Source organism: Danaus plexippus, chromosome 14, assembly GCF_018135715.1.
Source record: "Danaus plexippus chromosome 14, MEX_DaPlex, whole genome shotgun sequence".
NCBI lineage: Eukaryota > Metazoa > Arthropoda > Insecta > Lepidoptera > Nymphalidae > Danaus > Danaus plexippus.
The window spans coordinates 2,061,693-2,073,266 of NC_083546.1; the positions used below are offsets into that span (position 1 = coordinate 2,061,693).

At 28.0% G+C, this 11,574-nt stretch overlaps 1 non-coding gene across 1 annotated transcript; it reads left to right on the forward strand.

Moving 5' to 3' along the window:
- Nucleotides 1–11,109: 11,109 nt before the first annotated feature.
- On the forward strand, nt 11,110–11,182 carry Trnav-aac (transfer RNA valine (anticodon AAC)). Its single transcript has one exon. It is a non-coding gene; the product is annotated as a tRNA-Val (tRNA).
- Nucleotides 11,183–11,574: the final 392 nt, after the last annotated feature.

An 11,574-nucleotide genomic window follows, 5' to 3' on the forward strand; every position in this document is an offset into this window, starting at 1 on the left:
AAAATTTTAATCACTAAGTTTTCTTCGAATCTTTCAATTCATTGGCTCGATTTATGAACCTAACTTTAGAAGATAAAACTGGTTATCATAAAAGCTTATATTTCCCTTATATGGAAAATTTGTAGATATATCGCAATGTATAAAAATATTGTATTAAGTAGCAATAGTAAATAGTAAAAAATATTTTTTTACAAAGAGATGAGTTTTAGCTTTAAAACTCAGTTTGTGACAAAGTAATTTATAATGAACAACTGGGCGGCATTTTAATTAATTTTGCCGTAATGAGGTCACATTTTTTTAACCAGTTTGCAGACTTCTAACTGTCTTATGCTAAGATAAACGGGTTCGCAGATTGAATGAGACGTTCTCTAAAGTACGGCCTGTATTCACATGAAATTATATGGAACTTCAGGGAAAATTTCTTCAGGATCAAATTAGCTTTTGTCTTGAAATATATATTAAAATTTTTGCTCAATTAAATATAAAAAGGTTTTTATGTTAATAATATCTCACTTCAGGAATATTTACTAACAATGCGTAATAGAAAAAAAAATACGTTTAAGAAAATAAAACAATCTTCATCTTATCTTAAATAGAAATGATTAAAAAATATTTCAGGTTTGAAATTTTTCCGCTGATAGGGACAGAGTATATACATTTTTATGTTATAAAATAGCAAATAGTAATAAATTTTATCGTCCCAAGCAGATAGATACTAGAAAGATAAAGAGAAATAATATTTTTTTCCTCTGGTGAAAGTACAGATTTTACTCTTTGCATGATAAAATAATGTCATATCTAAGTACTTTATGTTTCACGACGGTGAGCTGAGCTTCCACGTTTATAAATGATAACGTATCTTAGCAGCTCAGTGGAAGTTTTATTTTTTCTTTATCTTTGTTTCAAAGATTTAATATTGTTAAGTAAAATATATTGTTGTATTTGAAAAAAATAAAAGAGAAATTTAAAAAAAATTTGCATTTTTTTATTCCCAATAATGACTTCGGTGATTTTTCGCAAATTTGTCAAGTAAGAATAAGAAGGAGAAAAAAAATGTATATATTCTGTTATTATTAATGCAGAAGTATAAGTTTTACTTCTCACATTAAATCGAAGAAACAAAAGATTTATTAGTAACATTGCTGCAGCATACGTTGAGTATACGCTAGTCAAAGCCCATAAAGCAGTTTTCTCAATGCTCTATTGAAAAAACATTTTATTGCTACCTGCCGTGGCTATCCACTGCACTCGCAAATCACAGCAAAAGGTCTCGCTTGAATGGAAGAATGAATGGAATGGTAATCGAATGAACGTTAAATACAATGGCCGTCGATTTTCGTGACCGGGTTTCGGTCAGCAATTTATTGTTTGTCTGATAAAGTCCGCCTGACACCTCATTCATTCTTTGGGTGATTAGATTATGTTTGTTGATTTATTTGCTACCATTTGCTACCATTGGCGAGTCGATAATAGTTTTGGCTATTAATTGAGAGCTTAGGTTGTCCATAAGCTCCATAAAGATAAGATTGTTTGTAACCTATTGTCCATGAATGTGAATGAAAATTAGTCTTAGTTTAGAACTCATAATTACAAGTTCAACTCTATGTGAGAAAGATATTTATTTGGAAAAATACTAGAAATTAATTTTGTTTTTCTTTATATAAATTTTTGCCGTTAGCTCTTTCATTAAAAATTTAAAGCAGTCAGAGAATAAATTAATTCTTAAACCTATGGTTTAAATAATACGGAAGCATTTCATTTTATAAGTTGTAAATAACCAAGTGAGATCAAGCAAATTTATGAAAACAAACTGTGATGTGCTTTGTATTAGCTTTAGGATTCGTGGTCGGCCGTATAAAGCCACGCTCTCTATAATCAGCGCACAAAGGGAGAAGCATAGCAAAAGTAGCCTCAACCGGTCAAGCACATTGACGTGAGGGGCTAACCTGCCTATCGAGGTCGACTAAATGGGAGGGTCCATTGTAATATGAAAGTCCTTGTCATCAGGAAATAGAACAGTTTATGTAACGGATTTTCTAGAATTAAAAGGAAATTAGTGTGATAGATTAGTGTTCCAAACAGTAATGGTGTGCAAAATTGTAAATAATTTCATTGAAACATATCATAAATAGACGTCAATGTGAAATTCTTAATTTGATTCTTTAGTGTGGTATATTATTATTTGAACATTCACAAATACATATAACTTTGTCAATCAGTTAATGTATTCGTATAACATAATAGAATGTAAATCTCATGACAACCATTTGCCTGGTAACATGGTCAGTTATTTAGGAAGTGACAGGTTGGAGTTATTCAGGTCATTTGTGTGAACAGAAATTGCTGACGCATGTAGTATGTTTGACCGAAGTGCAATTTACCTACAATATTACGTGGATATATTTGACGTCATTTAATTAGGGATTATAAAAATAAAATTAAACTTTTTATTACTTAAGGTAACTAAATAATAATTATTGACTGTGGTTAATTGCTTTATTTTTTCATAATTAAAATGAAATCATAATGAAATGTTATGGTATCGTTGTGGGTAATAATAGAAAATGGGGACCTATAGTTAAAATTTTAAGTTACAAAAATAGCTTTGTTTAGTTTAGAAAGGTAATGTGGGTCGCGGGACGACGTTTGATTGATGAAACTTGCCTCACGAAGTAACACCCACAATTTTAATGTATGGTTTAATAGAGAATACCTAAAATAGGGCTTTTGGTTGAAGTTATCTCTATGGTTCTTTGTTGATTCTAGGTCAGTTTTTCAGTTTCAGTCAGTTTGGTTTGATTTATAAAAACTTGATGAAGCGCTTAATAAAATATTGTTTTTTTTTTTTCTTTTTATTGCATTTGACAAAGATTTTTATCAATTTACTAATGAACTTTTTGACAGTTAAGTTTTGGCTAGCGTTTGCAGCTCTTTTGAAAATTGTTTTAATCAGATTACACATTTCAAAAGAAATCCGTACTATTTTAAACACGTACCTACTATTTACACATAATTCTGATGTAGTTTTTTATTTTTAGTTAGAATTCGAAAAATCTCTTAAAAATTATGTATCCTATATCTTTAGAAATAGACTTAAAATCATACAAAAATCCAATAATATTTTCTTTAGACTTAATATTTATTATATTATTTATTATTTTGTAATTAAATTTAATTAAAGATCATATAGATTAAAATAAAATAATTTTCTATACGAGCCTTTTAAACACCGTTATGACAAAATTGCAATGACTTTATTCTAATATCAATAATAACGACATATTTTTATAAAAATAAATATTTTTGGTAATACAGAAATGTAGAAGAAAACAAAATCAATATACGTACCAAAATAGTAAGAGCAGAAAGCGGTGAACCGGTAATTATGAGTACGTAACAAAATTCTGTTGACCCGGATTCAATCTGAAACCCTGATCGATAGACAGCGGACTGATGAATGCCGAAGTAGCTGGACTAATCGAAATAAAAATCCAATGTTGGTTCTGACTGTGTGTTTATTGCGTTTGGCACAGCTCCTTGTAAACACTGTGTATGTCGGTGATAAACATTTTATAATAAAACAAACAGAATGAACATGAATGTTGTTAATATAATTTTCTATCAGGAATTACACATACCTGCACTTTGTGTTTATTGTTCTTAATGATGTTCAAAGACTTTGTGTTAGCGTGAGTAACATTTATTGAGTGCGGTTTAAGAATGCGCAACGATTATGACATGAAGAAAAAGTTTTGGAAAGTGAATTAAAATATGTTTCAGAAAAGGAATAATTAGAATTAATAACTTTATAAGAAAAATGTACAAAATTGTTTCGTCAAATCGTGGCTTTAATTTATCGTGATTGTGATATAAGAGGAGTTATAAGTTATTTAATTCTATTTAGGGTTATTGAAGATGAAATCATAAAATACTGTCTATACTAATAATTATTAATATGTGAGTACTGAGTAGTAATTAATGAATAATTAAGTACTTGTTGGAAGATTTGAGACGTGAGAGAAAAGTCTAATTCGGATTTATAGTTTTCCTTCGACCTTGGAAATTTTATCGAGTTTAAGCAAGTCATATTATGAGTGAATGCTTTTGCATATTACTCAGTGTGTTAAATTCCAGAACACAATTTTGTGAAAAAGGAAAGTTTATTTAAATATTTAGAAGAATTCGTCCAAATAAATATTTTTAAATTTAAAATTTAAAATACATGCTATTTAAAAGATTTGATAATTTTGCCTTAAAAATCTATTTCAGATTTAAAATTTAATTACATTAATAAAAATCACTTTCTCTTGTTTCGAATAACAAACGTTTTGAGACCTATTTGGAAGATTGGCTTATATATTTATTATATATTTTACCTCAACATAATTTTATTTACCTAATTAAAGATGAGATCAGTATTTGGAGAAAAAAAAAAGAAATGAATTTTAAATCAAACGATTTTGTTTGCAGAATTAAATAATACTTACACATCTGTCTTTTCTCCCTACTGAGCTATAAATAGTATAGATGGTATCGAAAGCTAAATTCTTTTGTAGGAAGTAATAAGTTTTCTAACAAGTTTAGTCACTTACACAGGTGTATTGTAAGTTATGTGATAATCAAATGATTATAATAAGTAGATGCCTGAGGGACCTCGAATATTAAGCAGGTTATATATCTAAATCAATTTTGAAGGTTGGTAAACCCTTCTGACCCAAAACGATCTAAGATTACAGGCATTTGAAAGTCTTTATGATCTGCTCAATTATTTGAAACTTGAAGTTGAGAAATCGGATTTAAGGAATTTTAAAAAATAATACAGTAATAGTATGTAGTACATAAGTAAATTTGTTTTATTTCTACGTGATCTGAAAGATCAACCACTTCCTGTGGCCATAATGCATTATTTCTTATTTACTCATTTATTTATTTAATTACTTTACCTTAAAATTTGTTATCACTGAACTTACGATCTCTAGACTGTAAACTTTTGCGTTAAACTTTTTAGCAAATACAATGTTTCTCTTATAGTCAGATATAAACGTTAGTCGTAGTTTAGAAAATTAAAAAAAAAAACATCAAGGTATCGTAGACTTACCTCTTGCACTACACATTTCATCCAATGTATCCCATTCATATATGTACATGTATATAATGTTACAATGTTTCATCCATTAAAATGATCCTAAAATTAACTGTAATCCACTGATATCTTTTTAAGTTATTGCATTAAATATTACATGGCACGACGAATAGATTTCACATGTATTAATTGCACATTTAATTTCGTCGAATTATTAAATAATTTTGACAAAATGGACACAATAAAAAAGGTACTAATTACACAATATGTCATCTATTAAGTATATATATATAATATATATATATATATATATATATATATATATATATATATATATATATATATTATGTTCATTATCAATAACTTATGAATATTTTTATGAAAAAAATATTATTTTTATTTCACCTAAATATTGTCAACATAACTCTGGTTGACTTTATGAAATGTAAAGAAGTTTTTTTAATGTGGCACAATTACTCACAACAGCGATAAATTGCTCTCGAAATGAATCGAGTTCATATAAAAAAAAAATATTACCTTTTTGGTTAAATTGACAAAGTGCAAGTCATTAAAATAAATTGATGTTTATAGCTTTTAAATATTATTATATACATATTTTCTTTTACAGCATTAGTTTAGCAGAGTAAATTAATTCGTGTTTATCCATATTTTTATTGTTTGCCATATCACTAACAGTAGAATAATATACTTATACAGATAAAAAAATCCAAAATTCGTACCATATGTAGCTCTTAGAAGCAGACATTGTCATCCTTTTCCTTTGTAATAAATATCAATGTCTCTAGAGAATAAATCTGGTTATAAACCATACAAAAGTTTTGTGCAAAAAATGTAGTTCACATACGGAAACGCCGAATTCGGAATAAGTAAAAGATGTTTTGTTTGGTGTTTCCAAGAGTCAGTATTATTATTTTTAGGAAAACGTCTGCAAGGGTGGATTTCCGACAAAGCACCTTCAAGTGATTTTTGGAACTACGTGATCTGAAAGATCAACCACTTCCTGTGGCCATAATGCATTATGGGCTTTTCGTTCGTTATTACTTTTAGAAAATTTGCTTTTATTTGCTCTTTTATACTGTTAAATTGTATACACATTTTATTACTGCTTTGAATTTTATGCTTTCAATGTCTACGGACCATCGTTAAAGTGGTTTTATGTGAATTCTTTATTATTGATGCTTGAATGCTTAGAACTTTAGTCTATTGTTGTAAGTAATTTATTAGACAAATTTTCCTCTAATTTTATGAGAATATTGTTTTATAATAATATGGAAAAGTAAAGATATTTTTTTTATCGCAATTATGTAATTGTCGTTGTTGTACAATAAAACAAAACCTTTCTAAGGAAAATGTTTCAACTCTCAAAACTGGTAACCTAAATAAAATGATGTCACTGTCCGTGTTACAAATAGTGACGGATACTTTAACTTAACTGTCTAAAAAGACTGAGACAAATTACTATTGTCTGTAAGGCTCGCTTCAAACCAAATTGAACTTAATGATCTAAGATAATTACCTCGCTGACTTATTCAAATGGATGAATAAAAAAAAAAATAAGACACTTTCCAAAACTGATTAAAGATATAACTTAGTAACTGAAATAAATTACGTCTTATCCAGTTCTTTCTCATGATGTAATTTACTTCTCTCAAAAAACGTCCGAAGACCATTAATCATTTAACTCGTACCCTAATTAAACCTTATTTATTGACTACAATTTTAACATTTCATGAAATTTATTAAGGACAAGACGAACTGACCGTAAATTAATTTAAAAGAAAATGGAATTAATAATATGACTGCGAAATATTAAGTGCGGTATGTATATAATAAAAATATATATTTTTCCAAAAAATTAAATGCAGTACTCATGTTTGTTATTCCAACGAAATATAAACTATTATTCCTATGTAATAACATTTCGCTTTGTTTCGCATTTGCTTGCATTCGTGAAAGCTTTTACATCGAATATTTGAATCAGGCATGCTATAAAGAAATGGGCAAACAAGCATTTTACTTTTTAGGCAGGAGTTATTACTTTTCGCTTTGTTTACAGCCATTCCTTTACTACGTTTCATTAGAAAATATCTTGAATAAAAATGTTTAGGTATTAAAAGCTATGTAGGAATATCCTACAGTATGTTAAAAGCACATAGGAATGAAGTTATATATAGAAGTATTATTTTTAATGTACACATCAAAATAATATTGACAAAGGCTTTTATTTTCATATTGAAATAAAATATTATTTTTGCAACTTACGTTAATATAAGGTCATTTTGTTAGGCCATTATGATTTTGAAAATAACTGTTCATATGATGTTTCATAATTAATAGGTTATTCCTATTAAGCATCGCGAAAAATGTTAACACGTATTCAAAGAAACCATTAAATTTGTTATATTTATTACAAATTTATCTTAAGGGACATTCCAAAATCATTAGACTGACACAAAAGTTCAACTACGCCATATTAAATTATGCCACTCCCTGATATGCCTAGAATGTAAGGCGGGAACAATTTAAGAATGACATATAATAAGAAAAATAAAAGAATTAAACGCTTAAATTATTCTGTGTGATCCATTGCCATTGTTAATAAACAATTCCAAAGTATTCTCTAACTCTTAGGAAATATTCATTTGATTGCACATCACGAATAAATGTTTTCGATATTAAAAAAAAAAGTATAATTTTTAGACGTTGAAGCTTTCCATGTCAATGAATAAGCACTTTCGCAACTACAACAAAAATATTGCTTAAGTTTAGACGGCTTGTCGAAAATTGAGAGATATTTAGACGTATGATAAAATTAATCTAAGTCTTAAATCTCATAATGAATAAAAAATAACATTAAAATACTTTTGGTAATTAGTACGTTAGCAAAAAACAACACACGGATACGGAAATAAACTTTAAAATTATAAAAGTATATGTCTGACAAAATATTAAAGATTTTCATTACAATTATGACATTATCCAGTAATATGACATTTCAACTTAAATTTTACTGATAATCTGTTTACTTATATTTTACTGAGTTCGTTTAGCCATGAAAGTTTTGCATCGATGTAGAAGATTTTCCGTGGTGCATTGCTTTGCATTTGAAAATCGTAAATTCTTGAACAATATATCTCAAGGGATAAATGAAGTTAACTTTGTTATTACGAAAGTGGCGAGAAGCACTTAGGTAAACAACCGAGTTGACTAGCTGCGTAAAAGAAATATCTCGATGGAATATATGCGACATATTAAATAGCGATCTAATAAATAAATAAAGTTTTATTTGACTAAATATACGCCTGGTTGGTCTCCCTCTTAATAGACTATTAAACTTCAACTTTATGAAAATTGTTTTTAAAATGAGAGTAATTAATAAGAGCAAGCAAAGCTCTATTGAAATGTTTAGGCTCGAACATTCATATTTTAAATAAATGGCTTCAAACACTTTATGTTTTCACGTGAGTTAAAAACTTTGAGTATTAAATTAAAATATGCTTATTGAAATTAAATTACAGTGAACGTTTAAGTTTGGTGTTCCGAGAAACATATTTAATTTATCGGAAAAAAAAATACGTATGTGAAGAATTTTCAAAATATCTAATCATTAGCCATTAGAAATTTATTCAAATTTCTCATTTGTATCCAGTCACTAATAATAATGTTCTCATTATCAGAAACATCAACAGAAAGGAAATAGACAGGAAATAATATTCGCAGTTACGTTCTGTGTGATTAAGAATAGTAAAATGTCAATAAAATATAAAAGGAACTTAGTAAGCAATTTGATATGAAAATATCAGATTCTCATAACAATGTTGTCGTGAATACAAGGAAAGTTGCACCGCTGAGTTTGAAACTTTTAATGATTCCCTCTGCAACCTTAGCAAATTCATAATGCACATTTAGGAACACTGTCTGAACAAAGGGTATTGAAAATGATTATATATCGATAATAAATCTAATACAAAAATTGAACGACATTTAATATAAGAAGGAATCCGTCATAAAGTCAGTGGGGTGGATTACAAATAAATAATAAAAGAATTCTAAGTTATGACGTAATCTATCAGTATACCTTGGAGATTACATGCAGGAATCGATTCTCAACTGTGAAATTAAATATACTCGTATTATAGCTTTTCTGAATCTCATTTTTGGCTAAAGATATTAACCTCTCTCTCTTTCTCTCTCTCTCTCTCTCTTTCAATAGGATATACTATATATAATATTCTTTCGTTTAGCTTATTATGTCTCTATACTTTTTTCAGTTATTTTTGTATTCCATCGCATTTTCGCATAAGAAATACAGTAATAGCCTCACATTTTAATGAGTTTTGAAATCACTTATTATTGCCAAGGAAAAAGTAAGAGAAACTTTTTCAGTGTCCTTTTTAGTGTAAGTAATGATTTAGTAATTTATTATTATACCAGGGTTTTTAACTTTTGAGAAAATAATAAGCTGGTCGCAAAAATAAATATTATTAAAAATAAGAATTTATAGGTCTCAAAGAAATATAAGTTACAACTTTTTTTCTACTGCTATTTATACACTTATATAAAGTTCAGATTTTATTTATTAAGTTAGCATAAAAATTCTTCTGTGCCTTGTGCTGGTTAATAAAACCGCATTGCTTTTGGAAAAAGCACAGTTCTCTTTTAAAATAGGGTAAAGACAAAAGCTCTTTAATTTTTTTGAGTTATAAGTGAGGCAAGGTATGTATAGTACCAAACACAAAAAATCTATTAATTTTAAATAGGATGTATTTTCCCATGAGGAAAGGAATATGCTCTTATTCCAAAAATACCAACTCTGGTGTGGAAATGTCAACATATAGTCAAAGGGCTGAGGTTGTATTGAAAACGAAATAAAGACTCGGCAACTTTGATAAGCGAGGAGCATTGAAAGTGGCAGTAAAAATAAGTGAAAAAAATTCTGTACATTTGGATATCTGTGCTTGTGAACTCGTTAAAATGTTTGACAAATTACGTCACGAAGACATACAAGGTTTGACAATATATTTTCAAAAGGCAATTGTTTTAATTAGGTGTATCTTGGGTTTTTATTTTGTTAATTATTTTTAAAAACACTTATGAAAGCAAATTACTTATCCTAATGTAGTCTAAAATTTGTAAACTTTCATATACTATAGAAGAATGAAATAAAAAAAACGTTTCTTTTGCACTCTCGGGAAAAATAATACAAAATTGGTTCCTGTGATGCATTTACACGACTTTAAACTATATTTTATAAGACTCTGGTGTGTGCTTGTAAGAATTTAGATCTTATAAAGGAAGATAAAATTTATTACTCGTTTGATTGCCTTAATGTGCAGTAAAATTTTCAAAAATCATATAAATAAATGCCTTTTTTGTTCTTTATGTTGTCATAAAATTATAAACTTTATTATATTTATTTCTGTATCGAAAAAAAGTCTTATAAAACAAAATGAAAGTAGTAATTCAAATTATGTCAAAATCTTGGTAACAATTTATACTATAATTGGCTATTACTTCATCGCCACGCACAAACTGTCCGAAAAATTTGCACATTTTCCTAAGCCCGAGCAGTAATAATTCATAAAAACCATTATTAGCCTTATCTCCAGCAGCAGAGATCGTACGGAACGTCTCCATAAAGGTCTCGTTTAGAGAAAATGATTTTAATAAAATAAGCCTCAGATTTATATTAACTTACGTGTAGCCTATTTTACTAAAATGGATATGAAAATTATTCGTAGAAAAATAATTGATTGTAAACGGTTTTATCGAAGCCAAAAAAATTATTTAAAAATTAACAAATGGCTGTATAATTTGAAATTTAAATAGTTTATAGGTACAAGACTAATGAACAGATAAATATACACACATCCTATCGAAAGCGTTATGTTATCGTTCATTGAACTACATTTATTAAATATGTGTAGGTCATGCCCGTTGCAATTTAATGTTGATATAGAGAAAATAAGACAATATTTTTTGTAGATTCTCCCAACTTTCCATTCGTTTCCGTGGTGTAGCGGTTATCACATCTGCCTAACACGCAGAAGGTCCCCGGTTCGATCCCGGGCGGAAACAGGCTTTTTTGTGTAAATAAAATATATTTAATATTTATTTTTTGACATTTGACAACAAGGTATATTTGTCGGATGTTAAAGACTTTTTAAAAAGCAAGAATATTATAAAATTAATAGTTAAATAATATAAAACACACTTATTCATACTAGGCTGTGACAGACGTCATTCTGAAATTATTTCCTAAATATTGTTTTTAATTAAGATTAATTATTTTTAATATGATTTTCTCCTTTGCGGTTTGATTTGATGCTCGCTCTTTCACACAATTGATACTTAAATATGTATTTTACATTATGTCTTAATCAGCTGCCTTACCCTTTATTTTTATTTTTTTATAATACACAATTGTTGATAACATTTTCAATTGCATACAAACAAATTATTTCAAATTA